Source organism: Meleagris gallopavo, chromosome 3 (genome assembly GCF_905368555.1).
Source record: "Meleagris gallopavo chromosome 3, MGAL_WU_HG_1.1, whole genome shotgun sequence".
Classification (NCBI taxonomy): domain Eukaryota; kingdom Metazoa; phylum Chordata; class Aves; order Galliformes; family Phasianidae; genus Meleagris; species Meleagris gallopavo.
Genome location: NC_139406.1, coordinates 79650198 through 79674161, shown reverse-complemented (window position 1 = coordinate 79674161; position 23964 = coordinate 79650198). Strand labels below are relative to the sequence as shown.

The window sequence follows — 23964 nt, the reverse complement described above, 5'->3', positions numbered from 1 at the left end:
AGAGAGAAAGACTTTCTTCTTTCCTCTTGAAGAAAGTGTACCTGCTGCTGGGGCACACAGAACCAGTGGTGTCAGTGCCTGTATGTATTTGGGCTGCTCGGGGCAGCAGAAGGCTCCTTTGCCTTTATGGGATCAGGAGAAGTCAGACAGAGCACATCAGTCAGTCCATAACCCACCATGCTCGCTCCGGTCCTCACTTTCTGTTGTTGTTGTTGTTGTTGCACATAAGAACTTTCCTCTCTCTTTGAAACTTTGCGTGTACGTAGTCACGACAAAGTAAGTAAAGGGCAAAGTTGCATCAGCTTCCAAGCATATATGTTGGATCCTCATTGGGCTCTCAGTAAAAAGGATTGTTGTTTTTTTTTTTTTTCCTCTATTTCATAGTAATGTTAATAAAAGAAAAAATGTAAATAGCAACTCTAGAGATCTGAGACTTCCTTGGGCATCAAACATGCTGCAGCCAGGTTACCCTCGCTTATTTTAATGCCTTCATAGTGTGATTTATGCCGCTGCTGAGTGGGGTGCTTCCGTCTGTATTAGCGATAGAGTGAGTTCAGCCTTACTGTATGACTCCATCTCAGGGTTATGTTTCTATCATGTGTTGCGCATCAGTCGTAGGAACTTGCACAGTGTGCGCTGTTACCGTGCTGCGTGTGGGGAGCTTTATTATTCACATGTTGTGATTGCTGAGCCCCGTGTGGACCCGAGTGCCTCTGAGGTGCAGTGGCTGCTGTTAGATCTCTGCGTTTCAGGCATGTTATATTTTAATGCCAGCTGACACAGAGGGTTTTCTATTTTCAAAGCATTGTGCAAACAATGACTAATTACTTTCTGTTCGTGTGAATTACCTCTTTTAGCACTTTATCAGGCAGTCGCTTTGAAACAAAACTGTTTTACATTACAGTGCGAAAGAGTTAAAAAATTAGCAAAGGCGTGTAGGGAAAAACCAAAATTTTAATTACAAACAGGCATCTTTGGGTACGTATTTAAATTGTTCTTTTTATGTGGAACTTTCCTTCTGAGTTTGGGAGGGCGTATACATATGAATATTTATGTCTCTTATAAACTCTCGACAATATTTTAATGTAATAATCTTAATAGAAACCGTCTCAGATCTCAGCGGCAGCCGTGCTGGCAGTATCGCCTTAATAAAGGTTTGTGGGTAGCACCAAATATAACATTGTGAGAAAGTTTATGGCGAAATATTTTTGAACACGACGGGCTGGGAATCTGACGACCCTTTTTGTTAGGTGCAAGTAAAGTGGAAATAAATTACATTTTTAATACAGTTTCAGTTAAAATAAACTGCCACCTGGTAGTAAAAGTATCGGGCCGAACAGAAATATATTCTGATGGAGATATTCAGCTGGGGTGCAAAATGAGGCCATTCATCTGCACGCTGACAGCGTTCCAGTCGGTGTTTGCCCTGCTTAATTTAGTTCCTCCACACACCATGGGGCAGTCTGGGGCTGGTTTTGGCAGATCCGGGCCGCACGGAGCTCCGCGCTTTGTCCCTGGTGCTGCACCTCGGGAGGCAAGATGCAGTTGGTTCGCAGTAACAGCGGACAGGTACTTGGAGAAAAGGCATACTCTTTCTTCTTTGTTTCTGAAACTTCCTGAGGTTCCTACCTAGTGAGAAAACAATGCCATTTTCCAGTCCTGGTGATTAATAGTAAAACCAGTGTAGTCTGCACCCATCTATTGTACAAATACCATTGCCTGCTGACCTTTGGATACATTAATTACAGCATATCTGGTCCAGGTTCTACTATTTTTGTCTGTCTGGAAGATAAATAAAAGTGCCCTTTCCAGTCCTCCTGGAGTAGGAGAACAACTTTTTTCTTGGTACTGTCATGAATTATGGAGTTCATTTTTGAATACTGTGCCAATGGAGCTCTCTTTTTCTTTTCTTAAGATAAGCTTGCACCAAAGAGGGAACATTTGCTTACTCGAAGACTGTTTTCAGTTCACTTCTTACTGTGTGTAAAAACTTTCTAGGCTTTGCTTTTTTTGGAGTGTGTTTACTAATTGAAAGGAAAAAAAAAAAAAAGCAAGTAATGAGTTCTATCGGATGATGCGAAGGATTAAAGCACAATTACACCCCTAAAGAGCAAATGTTTACAAGGGCGAGACGTGTAGTTCTGCCGTGTGGATGATGCTGGCTGCCTGCTCCTTGATGTAGGTCTCACCTCATCAATAAGGCCCTACCAGGGCTGTATGCGGGGCCAGATGTGCAGTGCCCAGAGCTCAGCAGTGCTACTGGGGCAGGGCAGGGAGCGGTGCCATCCTGTTCCCAATTTTGTCAGGCAGACCGGGGCTCAGATTAAACACGGAGTGATGGGAGAATGAGCGCCATGGCCTCAGCTTAGTCTCCAGTGGACATTTTGTGGCAGCCTGGGAGCATCGTGCGGCTGAGCACTGTCCGGCTGGATTGGTGTCACGGGGTTTGGAGGAGCGTGCTGTAGGTGGACCAGCACAGCCGTGCGTAAGGAACTTTGTTTAATAGCCATCTATGTTTTGTTTGTCTTTTGTGCTATCGATTTCTTATTTTCTAGTACCTTTTAAAGCGATTCTTTAAAATCTAATAATAACACTGCCAGTGGAACATGCATCTAAAACTGAATAGAAAATGCAAAACTTTCTGTCGGTGATTTTTATTATATCAGCCTGTTGCATTAACTAAGGAATTTTACTCCTGCTGCGGATTTCTGTACGTGGATTTAGGAAATTTGGAGAAGTCCTCTACTGCGCGGTGCTGCCCAGCATGGGACGCCCAGTGTGCCGCTTGGTGGGACCTGGGAGTGCTGTCCTGGTGGGCTCCCATGGGGTGCTCCTGCCTCCAGTACAGGAGGGCTGAGTCGCCGAGTTCAGTCCCAGTGCTCATTTTTTTTCTTTCTTTAGCTGCATCGCACACGTATAATTTCTCGTAAGTCTGCTTTCTTTCCAGGCTCTGATTGACTTTTATTTTTTCTTTCCCTTAAATTTATTTTAAAATATTTAATTTTTAAAATGTTACTAGCCCTTTAAAAACCTGTAATAAATGCTTTACAAGTGGCTAGACACCTTCCCTGGTGGTTTAATTTATACAAGCAGGAAACTTTCTCTCCTTCTTTCTCTCTCTCTTTCTTGTTTTCTTTAAACCAACTGACGTAATGCCAAACTTTGCTTTAAAAGAACAGACAGAAGTAATTGGTAGCTTTTAACTTTTAATAATGTTCTGGATTGGTTTTAGTGGCCAAACTGCCATTTTTTAAAAATTCAAGTAAAAACGGGCTTGTGGCCTGAGGAAGAAAGGCCCTGTTGATGCAGTTATTTTTATTCTTGTTTTTCAATCTGTTATTAAAAATCTTTCCTGCTGAGCTCTGCTGGATTTCTCCAATTGCTCTTTGTGATGGCTGGTGCATTTCAGGTTACGGTAACTTAAACTGTTTTCTGATTTATTATTTCTTTTCTTTTTTTTATTTTTATTTTTTTCAAATGGGCATTTTGAGATGCCCTGTGCCTTTTCTTTTTTAGGCTTCATTTTTTGCCCCTTTTCCCTTCTCTCTAACCCAGCGTCCAAAGTCTTACTTCAAAGAGGCAGTTTGTTTTCATTCCAAGAGGACAATATTGTAGCTACCTTCAATTAATATTATTTTACCAGGATGAGAGGATTTTACACCTGTCAGTGGCACTGAGTGGAGTGGTATTCACCGTTCATTTCAGAGGATGGTAGATGCTGTCTGGCAGAGTGGCTGCTTTCTGTGCTTCCTCCACCTCATATTTTTAAAACAACCAAGTTTTACAATAAGCTTGGTTAAAGACTTGGTGATTTGTGTCCACAGGATGACAATGGGAACAAGAAAATGTAGCGGAAGGATTTTATAAATGATGATACTTAAGAAAATCCAGTGTATTATCTTTTTTTTTTTTTTTTTCTCCTTCTCTTTTTGTTTGTTTGTTTGTTTTTAGAGTTTTCTGACTTGTTTCCTTAATTTCTTTCCCACCTCTGCTGGGGTTTCGAGCGCAGACAAGCTTTCTACGGTAACAGTCGGCGTTGGGCAATAGACTTTCTTGACGAAGTTGACGTCAGGACGACTTCATAAGTTGGCAAGTAGGGAAATCTTTCAAAGACCGAGTTGGCTTGTGCCAGTTTTTCCTTCCTTTAGGGGAGACACTCCACCCAGTAGGAGGTTACCCCACCCAGTGTGGAGAGCTATAATTCAGTGGCAACACTTTAAATGTCAATCCTCCCTAGGGTTTAAACCCCAGACTTGTCTTGCCTCAATCTTTCTATTGAATCTAACATTCAATCTGTTGAAGTAACCTCTCATCTTCGTAAGCGCTTTTTGGGCTTGATCCTGCAGTTCTCATTCTTGAAAAATACGCATTGACGTCAGGGGGACTTTTTGGTTCGGTAGAGCTGCAGGATTGGCCTCTGCAGGGTGGTGTGTGGCTGTGTGTCTGGAAGGAGGGTTGTGTCTGCTTGATGAATACTGTATGTAATCCATGTTGTTACAGATGAAATCTGAAGAAGTCCTGCACTAACACAGATCTTCGATGAGTGAAGTGCACTTATTTTTATTTAGCATTTTGTCAAATGAACGTATGAGCTTTAAAATTTCCAACTATGAGGAATGTAAGGCATTTCTACCCCTTATATTTATCTATATCACACGATAGGCATTTTTGAATGCTCCTATTGGCAGTGCTTTTTGTGCTCTGATGGAAAATGAACACTGTGGCTTGCGACTCACTGCCTGCCATGGCCATTGGGGTACTCAGATAGGGCTGAGAACTTGAAGGGAAAAAAGTTTTGAGGTGTTCGCTAAGACAGTGCACAATTTTTATGTGAGTATTTTGCTTCCTTCTGGCGTCAGTTCTCAAGCATCCCTTCCAGATTCCACGTTCCTTTAGTCAGACTGACAGTGCAGAGGGGAATATATAATTTGATATTGTAAAAATGTTACAGAAGAAGCACCATGGTGTTAATCTCTGCATTTTGAAAATAAGCCAGCGTTTTTAGTTCACTAATATATCTGAAGAAAAGTCCATAAAAGATAATGTTAAAAATCATCAATGTGCTTATGTTTCTCAGCAAGATTTACTTAAACAATATGCTTCAGTTTTGCCTCAAACCATTTCAAGCCACCTCTGGTCCAAGAATGTACCAGTTCTTGGTTCCTGGAAGATTAAGCGTGACAGTTTCTATTATATAATGAACAGCAGTATTGTTTGAACAAAGGTAACATATTTTGATTTGTGTACTCTTTTTTGGCAGCTGGCACTAGTGTAGGTCTAAAATGAGTGGTGATCTAACAGTGTAAATATCTGAATGTTCTTGAAACGCACTGTATGGATGTAATGTGTTTAAATCATTGAATCTATCTATCTATATTATATAGAATGTGTATGGATGTGTATATACAAAGCCGTAAATGGTGTGTTCTGCTATCTGTAGCCTTCAAATGTGTATCCTTTGGGTATTCTTGACCTACTTTGCAAAGTCTGCAAGTCTGAAATGCACACTAAAACTTAAAAAATTAAACATACAACTTGGCGGTTCACAAAAACAGTGGGGACAGATTTTCTAGTAGTTAATTGGAAAATGATAAAATACTCTGCCTAGACAGATACCTTGCAGACTGCTTTTGAATGTGCCAGTGACTTTATTGGGGCTGTTAAAAAGCCATGCAAAACAACACATCAAATCAAAAAACCACACAAAAACCGAATTCTCAATTGGTATGGGGGGGGGGGGGGGGGGGGAGAGAAACAGGTAGATACTGAAGTGAAGTATCGCCTGAAATTCCTGTGTGCAGTTGTGGCTTAATGGAAGCAAAATCGGTTAGAACAAAGCAGTTTTCTTTGGGGGGGGAGAAGTTTTTCACTGTTTTCAAAGTGTGATTCTTTTCAACTTTTTCATACGCTGATCTTCAAGTGAAAGCTTGTGCGTATGTGGAACCCCATCCAAAGCTTGCTGTGCAGATGAAGAACTGCTTTGCGCATTTGGTTAATAAAACAAAGATTTATCTTATTTCAGCTTCTCAAACTGGAGTTAGTTTGCTTTTCTGTTAAGAGCTCTTATTTTTGGATGTGTTAAGTACACTTGATCAGGCATTCCCTAGCTGCAGCCACACAGGATAAACCAAAAATGCAGTACACGCCGCTCGTTGCTGAGCTTTCTCCTCTGCCCATAGAGATGCACATGCACAGTTAACAAAGTAAACCTTGCCCCAGATACCTGAGGCAAAAGCTTGTGGAAAGCAAAGCCAAGCCTCACCATGTGCCTTGCTTTATGTCTCACAGGTGAGCAGTGACACCCCGCACTGGGAGCGGGGTGGCTGTGCCGGGCACCTGGCTCGGGGCACTCAGAGCAGGGCTGTCTCTGCGGCTGTCACAAGAGTGGGAGTCTCCTCCAGCCTTTTCAGAGCTGAAGTTTTTGTTAGAACTGAATTGCTTACAGAGTGTTGTGTATATCAGGATGAAAAAAAAAAATATAGTGGATTAAATTAATCTCGTGATAGTTGTTTGAGTGCACTGTAGCAATGTAAATCATCTTGTGGCATTGAGCTGATATTTCCAGTCTTATAGGGGGAAGATCAGAAGTTATCAACAACGTATATCTGAGTCATTCAGCTACAATAAATCTTCTGACAAACACCCACCCCTTGCACACCCAGAGACACTCTCCGAGACTGTTGAAATCCGGCACACACCTGTGTCTTACGTGTGAGTCTGTAAGCGTGAATAGGAGATGTGTCCTCAGCTGCAATCACACAGTGTTGTTTCCTCTGCTAAGCTACAGCACCAGCAATCAAAACAGTCCCGGCACCAGAAGTCAGCTTTCCACTTGTTTGTTGCTGCTTGCGTAGCCCTCAAGGTTGTCTCCTTCTCTGGAAGACATCCCGAAGGCATGGTTAATTGCAGAGAAAGGCAGGGTATGGCTGAGAGCACGGCTCTGTTGCAGCTCAGAGTACGAAACTATATGTGCTTCATCTATATCAAGTAAGAAGCAATCGTGCCTAATCCGCTTTTATCTAGGTATCATTCTGTCATGTGTAAGGTATGCTCTGCCTCGCTGCCTCTGTTCTCTGCCTCTCTGTGTCTCCTGCACACTCTGGCTGCTGGATGCACATACATATATGCTAAAAATACTTGTAAATTGAAGTCCATCCGTATTGCACATTTTTTTTCTTTTTTTATAAAAACACCAGTGATGGTATTGTTCTTTTTCTGAGCCCTTAATGAGTTTAAAGAATTTAATGTGACTTAATGAGGGTTCTTATTCTATTTCTGACACAGAGACTAATGAGGGAAAAGCAGAACAAATTGAAACCCAACTTTTACTTGTGGTTGGTTTCATGACGTCATCAAATGCAAGATATTATGACTCCTGGAAAAGTTTGCAAATCCAGGCAAGAGTTCATTTTGCATCACTGCCCTTGTTTATGACACAAACTTTACTAGTGAGAAAACAGAGTTGAGTGTAATTTTTGTTTTCTTTTGATGTTTGGGTTGCTTTGATTTTTAGGTAAATGCTTTTTATAAGAGTGAATCTCACTTGATGCACATGTCAACATGGGGGAAATTTAGATACCGCTAAGAATTGATTAAAACCCTCTGATTGCGGTGCTGATCTGCTCCCTGCTCGCACGTGCTGAACCTTCTGCTAACTTCATCTGCAGTCAGATCTGATCCTCACCAGAAAGCTGGCTTATTGCATTGCATTTTAAGAACTGTGGTTCTTTGGGACCTATGCTGCACTTTGGTGCCCTTTATCACTTTAAAGCAGTCTTTCTGAACTGATAAGAACACTTCCTAATACGCTGTCTTGCACTTTGCTTCTCTGCTCACTATGGCCAAAGCAGTGCTTCGCAGCACAGACAGGTCTTCAGCATGACCACAGGCTGGTCTGTCACCTTTATAGGATTTCTTCGGATTGGAAATCAGTTCACTTCCAAAACTGGAATTCAAAACGTAGGCTTTTACAGCACGCTTGTTTCTCAGTCCTTTTGCTATTCACAATCCACTTTCTTTTTTTCTATCATCAAGTGTCTAAAAGGTGATAAAATCAATAGCAGTGAAGCTCCAGTATTGCATGTATGTCTGTGTAAGCAGACCATAAGATAGATGCGATGCTATGGATGTCAGGGTATTTTTGACAGGCTGAGGTAAGCTGTGATTTTTCACTGTCCGCAAAATCTTTTGATGTAACCAATTGGGGAAAGTTGCAGAGCAGTACATATGCTTTTCTATGCTACCTGATTCTTTTCTTGTATTTATTGTTGGTATTTTAGCAATATCAAATAGGCAGTTAGGAGTGTGTTTTCTTAGGTGGACGTTAGCGCTTTGCTCTCTTGCTGTCACTACGCATCTCAGAACTGTGATGGATTTTATTGTTCCCTCTTTTATATTACTTTCTTTTGCAATTAGATGTTGTTTTTGTGTTGTTGACTGCAACATGAGACAGTTCAAGTAAATTAATAAGAATTTGAATTGGAAATAGGGTCATTTTTAACCAACTTTCTTGAGCATTATCATGCAAACAGAAAGAGAGTAAGTTGTCCGGTTGGTTTTTCTAAATGTATATATGGGTGTTTGTGGTTTGTTTTTTTCTTAATGAAGGTTTTCATAATTTGGTAGTTTAGAAAACACGGGTATGTTCTGAAAATATTTCTCACAGATGGCAGATCCGAGTCGGTAGCTTTCAGGTAGATGTTTTTGCGGCAACATATGGAGTCTAGAGCTGAGCAGTTTTCTGGAGTTTTAAAACCATTGGAAAGCAAGATTTATTGGACCTTAAATATCCCAGTGGTACAAATTTATTTGGTGTTCATGGCAGTCTCAGATTAACTTTCCTTAGAGATTTGCTGTGGTATTGCATTATCTAAGGAACGGTTAAAATGGGTTTGCCTACCTTTTTTCTTCAGTGATTTCTCAGTTCTAATTTGTGTGTAGGAAAATCTGTACTAACAGAGGTAACCGGTTAGCGCTGCTGAACTTTATGGTACAAATTGTTCTACCTGGGTCAAAAATAAGACTCTGAAAAGCTGGCATTTTTAAAGATTTTTCTTTCAGCAGTGCAGTGTGGCAGTGGTTGTTGGCAGTGGGAGGGAGCCTAAGAAGTAGTCACAGGAGAAAGAAAGAAGACAGCTGTGGAATTTATTTTACTGGGTTAAAGGAGACTCATGGCTAAGCAAGCTTTACCTTCTTGGGTTTTCAGGATTTATTGCCCAAAAGACAGATGTCTGAATGGAAAGGGAACTAGGATATTGTAAAATCCATCATGACATGAAGTGCTATTACTGCATATGAATACAATTTATGAATTTTTTTTCACTCCGCAAATGGTGACTTTCTTTGTCTTATCAGAAGGAATTTCGGATGAAACCTTAATGGAGTAATGCTGCCATAAACGGTGGGCTTGCCAGCTGTAGATGCAGTCGTGGCAATCTGCACTGTGCAAAAGTGCTGCTTTCGTTCAGGAACGGGGCTGAACCCACTGCAGAAAAGTACCTCGATGCTTTCTTAGAAACTGTGCTGTATGAAAGAGGGAAGGGCAAGAAGGAGAGCAGGGAGAGCGCTCTGATATATGAGCTGAGATTATGGATGTTGTAATGCCATTTATTGTAGAATACTATAGAAAAATCACATTGGGACCAAAGTTCCCGTGGATTAGCATGAGATATTTATTACCATTTTCCTGTGTTTTCCCTGGTTAGGATCTAATCCTTCAGTGTCTGGAGCAGCTTGGAGTTAAGAATTTGTCCTTTCAGAGGGGAAAACATTGCCAGCTAAAGGATTTCACTATTTCACTACCTGTATTTATTTATTTCAATGCCTTTCTGCCCTGGTATTTTCCAAAGCGAAGAGTTTGAGACTTGAAGAAAGAAATGGGGGACAAGAAAGCCAAAAGAGTACCTGGGGCACATATCTGCCCGGTAACTAGTATTTACTGATTGCTATTTACTGCCAAGACGATTACAGCAGTTGTGTGCCGGAGGAGCAGCCCGCACGCAGCCAGTACACAGGAATGAAGTGAGGTTGAGTGCAATTCTGAGGTGACTAAAAGGTTTGCTTGTGACATACTTGTAGCAAAAGCCATTTTCAGTTGCCCGGTACCCTACCCAAACGCTGTAATTTCACGAGTGACACATTTGATTATGAGCAGCCATCAAAAGGCTGCTTATAGGCATCTTGTTTGAAAGAATGCACTTGAGCTAAATAAATACTCACAGGTCAGATAAATATGTTGATCTATCCTTCTAATCCAACGTCTGCACTTTCATGCCCTATTTCAATTTCTTCTGATTTTTTTCAGTTTTGCAGTTTGTTTAAAAGTGTACTTTCTGCAGAGGTGATGCAGCCCATAATTGTGCATTCCTTGCTTGGGCAGAGCTTCCATTTGTGTCCTTGGGAGTTCGTGTGAGCCAGAGCTGCTGCTTGTTTTGTGCTTGATACGGAAAGAATATGATTTGTATAGGGGACCCCTTCTTCTCAAAACTGACTTGCTGTGATGAACACTACTTCTTGGGAAAAAGGCTATATGATTTTCAGTCCATTCTGTCAAGTTTTAGTGAACAATATGAGCTTATTAGAGGTACCAGTGAGAAAAGAAAAGGAAAGGAATTGGGGCACATCTTACCTCTGTGTTAGAGAGAATAAAGTATAAAAAGCCTCTGCAGAGCTTGCTTAGTGATTCTTTGCTTATCATCTTTTCATGATGGAATACGCACGTAGGAAAAACACAGGAGTTAATGTTTACTTTCTGGATGTTTTATCGTCAAGCAAAGAGAACTGACAGTTTCATGGTTAAGTGCCTGAAGGTTTAGGCTTTGCAGTTGTTGAATTAATCGCTGCAAAGCTAACTCATTGTGTACCTTTTTAAGATTTTTTTTTTTTTGTCTTTTTAATGAAAGGGGGATATTTTGTTCTTTCTGACTTAGGAGCCTGGTTATCAGGCTCTTCAGCTTTTCCTTCCTTGAACTATCTCGGGAGTTATTCTTCCAGTAGATGGTGAATTTCCTTACAGATTTGGTAATTTATGGGTTTTGGAACCACGCTGTAGAATGGGCAGATGCATTTTAAAGCATTTTTTTAATTTGTGTGGAAAACACTGGATTTTAATTATAGGTTTACAGATACTGCTGCTGCTGTTACTTTGCTTTGTGCAACATTATCTGAGTGTTTTACTGAGATGTTGCTTAGGCAGAAGTTAGACTTGCAAGGGATTTTTTTCTTTTTTTTTTTTTTCTCAGTAAATGTTAAATATGGGCAAAAAGAGACAAAGATCCCATCTTTGTAGCGTGCTGTACATCAGAGTTGATAGAACTTCAAGCTACTTACTCCCTGGTTTTAAAGAAAGATGAAAAGGCCCTTGGAAAGATTAACTTTATTTCTGGCAACATTTTCATAGAATTATATTATGGCGAAGACAAAATCAAAGGATGAATGGACCAAGTTGGGATTTTTGCCATTTTTTTTTTTCTGAAGCTATGTAAGCATTTTTTTTTTTTTTAATAAAAAATGTATGTAGAATGCAGTGTTTCCCACAAGAGCACCTTCACAAATTTAGCATAAAGAAAATGTATTTTAATTCAGAGACGCTGGTACATTTGTTAAGGCTTTGAAAGCAGTAATCCAACAGGTACATAAAGCTGTAGTGATAAACATGATGATTACTTGTATCTAGCATTGTTAGACTACATGATTTACTTTAGTGCGTGTTCAGATTAATTTTATTTATTTAAGATATCCAACCTATTCTGCATGTTAAATGCAAGTCTCTTGGCTTCTCATTTTGCTGTTTTTAATATTAGCTTGCTCATTTCAACGCATAAAGTTTTCATTTTAAGAATTTCTTTTAATTTAGAAGTTGTCTGATTACAGTTTGAGAGTCTGTGTACGCAGGGGAGCCGCATAGTGGATGTGAGTAAGACCGCTTGTCTCAGGTCCCCTGTGTCGAGGGCCACACTGATGAGGCACAGGGAGCTGTGCACACTGCCTGTTAAAGTGGTCTACTTTCAGCACCGTATAAACAGTGTTGCAAATACACACCTGCAGAGTTCTTGCAGTGATGTGGGCATGGCATGGATCCCCACTGTGCACTGCTCAGGCGTGGGTCTTAGCATGCAGGCCATCTTCCTAGCCCAATGTACTGCAGCAGTTGTTTAGTAGGCATCCTTACGGTGCAAACCCAGCATTTGGGGATGGCCTCAGTGGAAAGCACATTGGCATACTGTGAACCGCTCTTTAACGGCTGCTGGGTTCTGATTGATCCTCTGAGCGGGGAGGACAAGACAGGACTTAAACCAGCGGCAGGTTTCTTGGCTTTGCGAAAGGGCAGCGGAGAGAAAGGCTCATCAGAATAACCCATTGTTTCTGTCAAAAGTCTTAAAACCTGGCAGCTACACCAACAGGTCATTTAATTTTCACCTGCTGCAGTCACAGGACCCTTGTCCTAAGCGTACTTCCCAAACCTGCGCTTTCTTTCAGCAGGCATCCGTGCTGAGGCTGTAAATTCTCCCCATGTGTTTGCATACGCACACTCAGGGTAGCCCAGAATCTAAATATGTGCTGCTGAGTGCTCGTGCTCACCGAGGCCCCTTTTCTACACTGCTGCTTGGAGCCTGTTCAAGTGCGTGGTAGGAACCCATGGCCATGTTCAGGATCTGGCCCGCCAAGCAGGACAGGCCGCTGGCTAAGGCACGGCAGCTGGGCTCGGCAATTGCAGCAGAGGCTGGTAGCAGCGCCTGGCCGGCTGCGGTGAGGGAGGCCTGAGGTGGATGCTTGGGGGTTCTTTGGTTCACAGGGACAGATTTGGAGGCCTCCCATCTCATTACTGCAGCAGTGCAGGTGAACCCTGTGCACTCGGCTGCTGGTGCTGATTGTGTGTGGAGTACCCTTGGAGGGAGTGGAGCCACCGTCTTGCACCAGGAGGACAGGAGAGACAGGGATCTTCTTTCTAAAAGAAGGTTTTTGTTTTTTTTTCTCACCCTTATTCTTTATTCATAAACCTAACGCAGTTCCACAATTCCCAGACATGTAAAGCTGCAGGGCTTTTCTTGTTTTGTTTAAATCTTTCTGACCCAGCCAAATTTTTGGGGTTGGCACGAGGTGCAGCCAGTACCCATGGCCTTCCAGGGCTTGCTTGGTCTAGAAGTCTGCAGATGTTTTCTGCTGGATCTGGCTCTTAATGAACAGAAAAGATTTTGGCATGCTTATTTCTTTATTTATTTTCAAGGGGAAAATGTGGTTTAAAATGTTGATAATTGTTTTACGTGAACTACTCAGACTTTATGTGACTCTATGGGAAAATGAATGCTCATCAATTTAAAAAAAAATCTTCTTTATTCATAAAGCATTCATATTTAAAGTGATTTCTTTTTTTCCTTAATGAAAATAGGGTTTGGGGAGCATTACAAATAATTATTATTTTTAATTACATGTAGTTCTTCATCAGTGTTCTTGAAGACGGCCCACTGTGATCCTCTGCTGAAAATACCAGGGCTTTTCAAAAGCTTCTTAATTACCCATTTTTACTGCTTCTCTTTGCAGTATACACCCAGTAACCAAAAAGAAGAAAAAAGAAAATACAAGAGGGGTCCGCCTACAGGTGTGCATAGGTCAAGCACTTGTTTCTCTTCTGGAATGATAATTTTGCTTTTCCAGCCAGCAGGCAGTACTGCCGCTATCGGCACCCAGCTCGCTTGTTCTTGGGGAGGGAATACTTATCACAGAGCTGCAGTGCATTTTAATCAGGGTTCCCAGAGTGTTTTACAAACATTAATTGCCTCTTAAGGACAGGATGAAGCATTGCACCCATTGTACTGATGGGTGAGCCAGGGCGCGGGGAATCTCAGTAACTCCTGTCACAGCAAGCCAGGCTGTGAGCAGAGTGTGAGTGTCCTCACTCCTGTGCTGCTGAGATGCCTCCCCTCTGCCATCCAGTTTTGCTCACTTTCCTTAAATATGAACTTTTCAGACTAAGACTTTTTGCTTACATAGTATAAGGCAAGTGCTGTGCTTGCTCTGATGTCGCTCTGAAGTTCTGGTAGAGCTGTGTGTGAAAATGCTCTTGGTTTATGTGTTTGCTGAGTTTGGAGGCCTCTGTGGCAGGACTTTGATTTGACTGTGAACCTCATGTTTTGCTGCTGCCCTTTGTGGCTCTGCTGGGGCCACTGGATCACCTCCAGAATAGTTCCTGTTTATTACTGATGTCTCACCGCTCTGTGAGTGACAGAAAGAATTCCACTTTTCAGCACAAAAGTTCACCCATTTAATGATTCCCCAGCATGATACATGCTCTGTCTTGTATTTAATTATCTTGTAATTATCAAAGCAGTAATGAAGCTATGCATAAGAAGTGTATAGATCAATAAAAACAGTCCAAAATTATGATGGAGCACTGACAGGCTATGAGCCCAACTGCTTTTTCAATGCTTGTTCCATTTTTTTTTTTCCTGAAGTTTTTTTTTTTTTTTTAAACAGTATCAGAAAAAAAGGATTCAGTTGTATTGTTTACTCCTAACTGATGATGATCATGCATAGGTTCTGAGTGATTTGCAAAAGGCTGTGTAAGTGCTAATGAAAGTTTGTGTTGGAGTGGCTGCTAAGAATATGATCATTGTTACCAATTTATTAACACCATGAAAGATTTCCTGTCCTAAAAAGACTGCCAGGCAGCATCATAATCCAGAGCGGGCAGAGCCATGTGGTAGGTTTGACTGAGCCCCTTTGACAATTATATCATTTATTTAGCTGTCTATCTTTAGAAGTTGGGAGGCTAAGCTTTGGTTTCAGAGGCATGCCGAAACTCTCGCGCTGCATACATGGCAAGGGCAGTGGAATACCAGAGTGCTCGCTTGGGCTTTAACTACTAAATAATGTGGTTGCACATGACACAACAAGAACAGAGGTATAATCCTGCCCTGTGAAGCAGGTCACATGTTCCACGTTCTCTGTAATGTATGCAAAGTAGCTGCTTAAATCATTACGAGTGTGTAAATCATCTTCTTCATAAACAATACCATCAAGGTACAGTCAGGCAACATGTCTCTTGTGGGTTGACTGGAGCTTGAATTTCCTTCAGACGTGGAGGAGGTACGTCAGTGCGTGTGAAGCAGATTCATCTGTTGCTGCAGTGTGGTCTCTGCAATGTTTTGGATTTCTGAGATGAATATGCTCAGGCTGTCTTCTTCACATTGAATCCTGAAGTGCAGGGAAAGGAGAAGGATGTGAATGAGGCTCATGTAGCCTATACGATGTGAGGCTACCATGAAAAAGTTGCTCCTTTTTCTTCTGGCTTTGTAAGTCACGCAACAGATAACCATTTGCTCCTCTTCATAACTTTAGTAAGTATTCAGAGCTCCTGTTGCAATGTATGTACGTGCATTTGGGGAGGAAAAGATTTGTTGAGCAGTTTATTAGAGTCATACCTTCTGCTTTAGCAACTGTTCGCCTTATAGAGTATGATAATGTTCTTTTTCCTTCTGTCTTTAATGTGCCGATGTACTTTCTGTAACTCCTAAGCAGTGACCCACACCTCTTTAACGCAGTCCTCAATGCTGACTCGTTCAGTGGTGAGTGAAACTGAAAGCGAGATGTGATCTTGTTAAAACCCTGCTGTGCTCCTGCAGAAAGTAGAAAGGTAGTAGTCGTTGCTGTTATTGGAGTTTGTGTCTTTTTTTGTGAGGTGGGAAGGGGTAGCTGGATTGTATGCTCACCTCCCCACCCCCAAATGTTATATTTTGGATTGCTTTAAATAGTTGTTTGGGTGATGTTATTACGGTGAATCATGTTTTTAATGTCTGCTTTGAACACGCGTGAGTTCATAGTGAGACAATAGGAGCCCTCTGTCATTTGCTATCACGTAATGTTTATGCAGCATGTGAAATATCCTTGTTTTGCAAAGACAGATGGGTCTTCTGAGCAGAAATCCTGTCCCAAATGTATGAGAACGGGTCGTTTTGGTTAAAAAGCGAGAGCAGAGCCGGTGGCTCCGTATGTACTGAACGGCAGCTGCTGGCTCGGAGATGCCTAACGTCGGCATTAGAGGTTGGCTCCGTCAGGTTTAGGCTCAGTGGAAGCCAACTGACCGCGGTGTCGACCTAATGGTGCCGTACGCCACACCGTGCCCCGCCGCGGCGGGAAGAAAAACGGGAGCAGCCCTCATCAACTTTCAGCACATGTGGAAACAGAGCTGTGAGAGCAGGGGCATCCCCAATGCATCGGCAATTTGCTGAGCGCCCGAGGGCTGCATCTCATTTGCATTAAGAATGTGGAGGTCGCTCCTCGCCTTTATCTCGGCGGCGGGGCCGGTGCAGGCCGCAGGGCCCGCGGCACCCGGACCCGGGTTCGGGGCTGCCTGGGGGCACCGCCGGGCCTCAGCGGCGCCGCGGTGAGCGCTCCGCCTTCGCCCTCCGCTCCCTCCCCCGGGCCCTCCGAGTGGGACCAGCGGGCTCAGGCTCGGGTACGGCCGTGGCAGCGAGCGGCCGCCCGCAGCAGGTGAGAGCTCTGCCCGGCCTTCGGGACTGTGCACCCATCTGCGGGGCGAGGAGGTGCTGTGGAGGATGGGGCGAATCTGTGCCCTCGCAGAAACCCCGCGTTCTAACCGCTTTGGTAATGAGGGGGGGGAAAAAAAAAAAGAGAGGCAAAACAACCCAGCTTGTGCTTTTTCAATAGAGATAACTGTTATCTCTTATAGAAGTCTACATAAGTGTAAGTAATTGCCCGCACTTGGCTCCGTGACAGGGAAAGGCTGGGATCCGCAGACTCGCGTTGCACGGTGCGCAGGGAAGCTGCGGGGGCTGCAGGCGTTCGTGCCCCGCTCCAACCGCCGGTAGAGTTCCGTGTGGGAGTTCGTGGTGCCCTAGGAAGGGGGCGGGGAGGGGGCACGTTGTGCGAAAGACTTTGAGCGAAGTTTTGCCGGGATCGTCGTTAAAACCAAAGCGAACCAAACGGTCGCGCAGCCGCACCGAGCCGGCTGCCTTTGTTCGGCGTGGAGGTGCTGGGGCCGCGTCAGGAAGGAGCGGCGCGAATCCGCGTCGGCTGCACTCGTCCTGCTGGCAGACTCGGCGTTTTGCCCCTTCTCCGCCTCATCTCGGCTCCTCGAGCCGGCGCTGCGCGGGAGCTGGAGGGATCCGTTCGCGCGTGCCCATGCGCGCCGCGGGGCTGCGGAGCCGCGGATCGCCTTGTGGTTCGCACGCCGCGCCGGGCGCTGCCTCCGCGACTCTGCTTCCGCCGTGCGTGCGCGGCCGGCGGCCGGCGCTGGCGCCTTATCGCAGGAAGCGGTGCGGAAAGCAGTTGCTCCCTCGCTCTACCCAGCTCCCAGGCAGCCTGATTAACGACTCCTCTGCCCCCGCCTGTCACTCAAGTGTTGGGGACGGCACAGTCTCGCTGCTGGCTCTCTGCTGTGTCAGGACTAGTCTCCTTCAATTTTATTTTTTTTTTTAGCCAACCTTAGATAAGGCATTGAGTATGATTACAGCCTTTTTTTTTTTTTCTTTGCCCTTCTCAATTCCTTGCTCACTCTCTTTCTGTATATTTATAAATTAAGGTATAAAGTGAAATTCTCCTTTGCCTTCTCTGTGATCTGAAGCAAGTGCAGCTTTTCCTTTTCCTATGCTGATCCTTTCAGGACACCTTTGGAAATGGCTTCTGTTGAGCTCACTTTAGCGTGCTTTTGTACTGAAGAGGATGTGAGTCTGGTCAGTTTGCTTGGAAAAAGAAAACAACAACAAAAACCAAACAAATTGAGAGGGAAATACCAGGATAAAATATGTTATTTCATCATGTAGAAGCATCTGTGAGGAGCAGTGCTTTGAGAAAATAATCCTATCTTACACTGCTACTTCTTTCTTGTACTACTAAGAGCTCATAGAAAGGAGATCCCGATATGTTTGAATTATGGGATACTTTGTGATATCTCAGTGTACTGAGTGGGTATTCCAAGAAACCCAGAAACGTCTTCCCTTAAAAAAATTCATTATTTATTTCCAAATTGTGGTCTGCAGACACCTAATCACCGTGTGATAGAGACCTGCCATATCATATCATCCAGTGAGGGCTTTTAATTAAGAAGTTTGATGTGAAAGCAGCATAGTGGTTCCCCTTTAGGTTTGAAGTTTGTCAGTGGTCCACAATCCAGAAATTTAGGAATGTTCATTCAAGAGAATTATGGTCCTGAATCATTTCATTTTGCTTTCAATTCATCCTGTAATTTTTCTCCTTTCAAACACAGCTAAAGCCAACGAGAAAGGAAAATTTTGAAGTGATTTGCAAAGTTATTTGATTTTTATAAAATTACATGGTACAATGCGCTGTATGTGCCAAACTGCAGACAGACCTTCAGCTCATAAATTAAGTACACTTTTTTGTTCTGGTTTAAGCCCATAGAGACTTCTGCCAGTTAGGTTTTTCTCTTCTGTGATCATCATGCATAATAGTCTGATGCTGCAGATACTTGCAGGAGCGTAGCGAAACTGGTAGCATCATGTATGTGGTTTGATTTTTAATGCATAGCATATTAAAGCATATTTTCTATCCCAAAAGATGTTAGATGAGACTACTGCAGTATATATTAAAACAGTAACTGGACTCCTAAGCAGTCTAATATGAATAACAAAGGTATATAGTAATTAATGCTTAAGAAACAAACCTAAGTAACCAGAAATACCTTTTTAATATAGAAAAACCTGTATTTGAGAATACTTTTAAATATTTACCTTTTAGAAATAAAACTTTCAGATGTTGTTCCCTGCCAAGATCTAGGTCTGCTCAGCTCCGTGTACTGTTTGATTATGTTTATTTACCTATTTGCTGCCAAAGTTTTAAGTAAAGTCACACCACAGTTGTGATGGAAATGGCAAGCTAACACCTGGAACCAACCTGTGGAAGTGATTAAACTGTTTTTTTGCCGGAGGCTTTCTCTGCTGCTGAAAGGACACTGTTCTCTCCATTGTACATTCTGCTCAGTGATGCTAATTTTCAAAACGGAGATTACCAGGAACTGGGCGGAAAAAAATAGAAAGGAAAAAGAAAGCTCATTTTGCTTTTCCACTCTGGGGATGAAAAGAAAGCATGAGATGAAATGATGAAATCTGTTACTTCTAAAATATGTGATAAACCAAAACAATTGGATGAACAATTGTACAGTGAACAAATCACATGTGTAATTCTTTGTTTAAATTAGTTTTAAATGCAAAGCAGGTTTTGTAAACGTCTTGCTTTTTTCTTACTTGCATACCTCAGGCATCATTGGACTGATGAGCAATACTTTAAAGAGATTTTTAATGGTTTTTAATTTAATTCCAGCTTTCATAAACCCTAAAAAAAAAACAAACAAAAAACAAACAAAAAAAACCAACTTATTATCTGGTAAATACAAAACATGGAACAAAATCTGTAATATGTATCCACATAAAAACGTGTAAACACTAAAGATAGTGTTGTATAACTGCTTAATTAAGTGCATATAGGTTCAGTGTACACAAGTTACTATCCAAAGGGAGACTCCTTCCTTTTATAGAACAACTTCATTTAGTTGCAGCTGACATGTTACAATGATTATTGCCTGGGTTGTCACTTTTCAGAATCACAGTGAAAACATAAATAATTCTTTTAACCTCATTGTTTTGTGTATGTTGAAGTCTTTGGCGTGCCAATTTAAATTGTGACTAAAACTGGTGATTTGTAAATTGCTGTGATTAAAGTCTGTGTGTAAATAACGATCAGTGCAAATAGCGCAGTGAGTTTAAGATATACTGTGTACCTGTTCCTCTTTGCTTTTAGAAGGATTTGACACAAAATTGAGTTACTTCATTAAATCAGCAACGTGGCGCATTTATTGCGTGGTGTGTAGCAGAAATAGTGAGTGCTATTTCCAGATTACTTAAACATTTTTGTGTTTTCCAGATATCCCTTAGCTGAGGTATTGCTTTAAGAAAAGTTGTTAGTATCGTATCTTCTTCCTTTTGAGATCTTCTTTTTCATTCTGAGATCCCGAGCGGGTTTTAAATTCTGGTCTTCCAATTCTGGGACTTGCAGAAATTTAGAGAAAATGATTTTGGTAATAAGTGAAAATGCCAGAGGGAATGCTGGTCTGGAGTTGTTAATATCTTGAGCAAAGGCTGTGGAAATAAGGGTGTGTGTTTTGAGATGAACACATTCATTAATTAAAGAGCATTAAGAAAATAAGACCAAATCTTGAAGACCTCTTGTAATTAATCATGGTTTTGTCCGAATAAAATCTGCCTCTGTCTTCCTCAGTGCCTGTTGCAGTAATGGCTGCAAGATACTATCAGATAGAATTACCAAACTGTGCTTGGTCTGAACAGGCCTCAGGGCTAAAGCAGTGCCAAATGAAGACCCTGTACTACTGAAAGCAAGTGTTCAGCTGAGAACTATTAAGAGAAAGAAAAAGAAAGTTGTCACAGCTGTGTCCTTTTAAGGTCAACACCAAAAAAGAAGCTTGTCAAGTTGATGGAGGGGGATGACTTACTGATGTAACTTAGGGCAAAAGAGATAAGCAATAAAATAGTATTAGGTCTCTGTTTGATAGAGTGACTTCTGTCAGCTTACATAGAGAACCAGGTGAAAAAAATGCACCATGTTAGTTACTGTGACAGTGAAGCTGATGCATCATACGGAAATCTGGTTGCAGCAATTGGGACTGGGTTTTGGAGCCTAGCTTTTGTTATTTTAGTTAAGGAGCTAGGTAAATCGGCCAGGTACACCGGGACCCAATTAATTTAATTGAAATAAAACACTCAAGCTACTTGGTAGAAAGTTGGACGTAAACCATAGGTAACTTCTGGTGGTGTTTTTGTTGTTGATATTCTACCTGGATGAGGTGTCCTGGTGGGAGTGCAGAGCTGGGTGTGGACTGGTTCGACACCTCTGTCTCTGGTTTCTGCATGGGATGGCAGTTTTTGTGTGCATTTTAAAGATGTTTGTAGTCAGTGTGAACTAATAACAACTTTTCTTCTCTGAACTCCTGTGTAACACAGCGCTCCAAATTCCACCCAGTGTAGCTTCTGCTGTGTAATACAAAAACTGAATATCATTAGCATATCTTATAGAAGTATAGTTTCAAAGCATTTTAATGACAAGGAAGGCATTATAATCCTCCCTTGCATGTTATTTAATGAATCAGTTTGCTTGCAATAATGATTTCACTTTTCTGAAGGCAGCACTTCCATTTCCTGGCAGATAGAGATTGTTTTCTGATGATTTTTTTTTCCTGCCAAGTCTTTGTAAGCCCTCCTTCCTTTATGTACAGCTTGCTTTCGTTCACTCAGACTATCTTTGATGGCTTACCTCTCTACTTGACTTTCTCCCCCTGCTCTGATAAGTGCTGTAGACCAGCAGGAGCCTTGTGTGAAAAAGCAGCACTCTGGTGCTTGGGTAGAAAAGCCTTTGGTGAGGAGCTTCAGCATGGTGAACTGTGGGACATCTGTGGGCTGAGGAGGAGAGCATGGAGAGATCTGGGCTCTGTTGTGAGTTTCTTCAGGTGTTAGACTTCGAGATTTTTGTGGGACTCGGAACTTATTCACCCCATGTGCCCAGTTGCGGTTCCAGCCCTGGCAGGGAGGGTTGCAGGATTTCCATCGGCAGATGATGGGACAGAGCTGGGCTTAAAATGTGCTGGAGAACACTCCAGAGGAGAGGGCAGCTTCTGCTATCTGAATCATTGAAAATCGAAAACCCTGCATGTTACCAAAGGAAAAAAATATGTATCTCTGTGTTATATCAGACAGAAGGGTGTGCCAAATCTTGGCTTATCACAAAGCACTGGTTATAGCGTAGAATATGGATCATAAATAAGTGCATACCTAAATGGATTTCACTGTCGCAGGAAAAAAAAAAAAAAGTAATACTGGTATGTCATGCTACTGTGGGGAAAAAAGAAAAGACAGCAAATGGCATGGTGTTCGCTAAAGCAAAACAATGTGAGAAGGTTGGTGAGGCCCAAATGAAGCCCATAAAAAGCTTTTTAGGAACTGTAAGGATTGTGTTGGTCAGTTTGACCACAGAAGGCTTTTCTGCTTAGCCATCTGTTGCCATCTTTGTTTTTCTATGGTGGATTCTGTGAAAAAAAAAAGAGGCGTTAGAACAAGTTAGGAAGATGGGATAGCTCGAAGAATGAGCAAAGTGATGGGCAGAAAAGTGGGAGGAAAAGCTTGTGTTTGCTTCAGCTGGAAAAGAAACAGACATCATCTTGTATCTCTTTGGTCCCATCCAAAATAGATTAATTTCAATTGAAAACTGACTTTCAGAATTTTAACACATTTTGTCCTACAGAAAAGGTGGGGGAAAAAACAAAAACAATGGCTTTTAGTGACCAACAGTCTTTACTTTTGGTCATTTTTGGAATGAGGGTGTAGTCAGAAACTGCCCGAACTCTCTCCAGATGTATTGTATCTGTAGATCTCTGTCCCACTCAGTGTACACAATTTACTGAATGTAACTGTATAGTTTTACTTCTTCTCCACTGCTAAAGGTGGCTGTCATTGGGTTGTAGTGGAAGAGTAGCGGGGGGAACTCTGAGTTACTTCAGTTTATGCTATATCTTTTGTGTACTTACCTAGAGAACTCAGGAGTTGCCTTCCTAATGACTAAAAAGCTCTTGCGTTACAAAAAGCTACGCATTGCCTGTGTGGAGTTTGGCACACTCACACATTCCAGTGAATGGTAAGACAGTTAGATAATAAGTAAGGAAGTGTCTTCTTTGTGACAAGCCGTGATAATCGGTAATGCTGCAGTTTATCCTTTCTGTCAAGGTAACAAACACTATTCATTTTGTATTATATACCCATATATATAGATAGAGAATATTTTATTATCTTGTATTTTCCCTGGAGATGGGAGTTACTGTCATTTTAAGACTGTTTAAGGAAAATGCAGAGAGTCACCTTGAAAATAAATATGTTTAAAAAAAGTAGAATGGAGGAAAAGAATAACCTTTTTCTCATCTGCTTTCAAGAAAACAGTGCCCTTGGCATGTGCTTTTCTTTCATTTTTTTTAAAGGAAGAGTGATAAACCTGTGCATACTGTGAAAAAGTGGATTTGTGTACGCTGTGCTGAAGTACTGTGGAAATTCTTAGCAGTGGATAGCTCTTTGAACATCAACCACACTATGTAATCCTTTTATAAAGTGACCCACCTTTATCCTAAAATTAGATAGGTTTTTATTTTTGCCATGACTGCGTCTGGTGGAAGGATGTTTCATAGCCTTAGTGCTTTGTCAGTTAAAACTCTTGCTTCTCATTTTCAGCCCAAAATTAATCATGCTTAGTCTATTTGTTCTTATGCCAACATGATCCAAAGCTTTTCCCTCCCTAATATTAACCTGCTGCTAGCAATTTTGTTGCTGGTCTAAATGAGCTTCACTTCAGATTCTTGGAGAAAGTCCTATCTTCTGCGTCTTCATTAATCCCAGTTAAAATTCATCTTTTTTTAAACATCATAAATAGTTTTCTTACTTCAGTGTCATCTGTGATATATGCAGTGATTTACCTGTTTCTGCTGAAACACTTGCTTGGCACATTTATGCCTTGTGAAGTGTGTTTTTGAGTGGTTTATATTTGTGATCAATTCTTTTTCTTTCTTAAGTCATTTGAGTTAATACAAGTTACAGAGATTCTTATTGCAGAGCATGTACTTGCTCTTAATACTTTTCATCACAACTTACAATGCAACTTTCAATGGTTTTGTGTGCTATCTTAATACTTGTGCTGCTTGAAGATACCAGCAGTATCTTCAGTACTAGTTTCCTTAGTACTTTCTGTACAAAGTCACTCGTGTATTTCTCTCATTAAATCATGTGGGATACAGCTGTCTGATGTGAGGCGTTAGGCCCTGATGGACCAGTTCAAATGGAAGACTTGAGAATGAAGTAGTTGAGTTTCAGTCTCTGCCCTGTCATTTGGCCTCGGGACCAGACTCCCTTCTTGATGAGCATAAGAAAAGTAGTGTAAATA

At 41.8% G+C, this 23964-nt stretch overlaps 1 protein-coding gene across 9 annotated transcripts in view; it reads left to right on the top strand.

Annotated features, from left to right (window-relative positions):
* TRPS1 (transcriptional repressor GATA binding 1) overlaps positions 1-23964 on the top strand; it is a 211281-nt gene that overhangs the window by 1970 nt on the left and 185347 nt on the right. For 2 of the 9 annotated variants that reach the window (XM_085221595.1, XM_085221594.1), the window contains exon 1: positions 16299-16488. The exons of 6 other annotated variants lie outside the window; for them this stretch is intronic. The gene's annotated coding sequence lies outside the window, so the exon portion shown is untranslated. Of the gene's footprint in view, positions 1-16298; positions 16489-23964 lie in introns of those variants that run through there. One more of the 9 variants, XM_085221600.1, reaches the window with a different exon arrangement.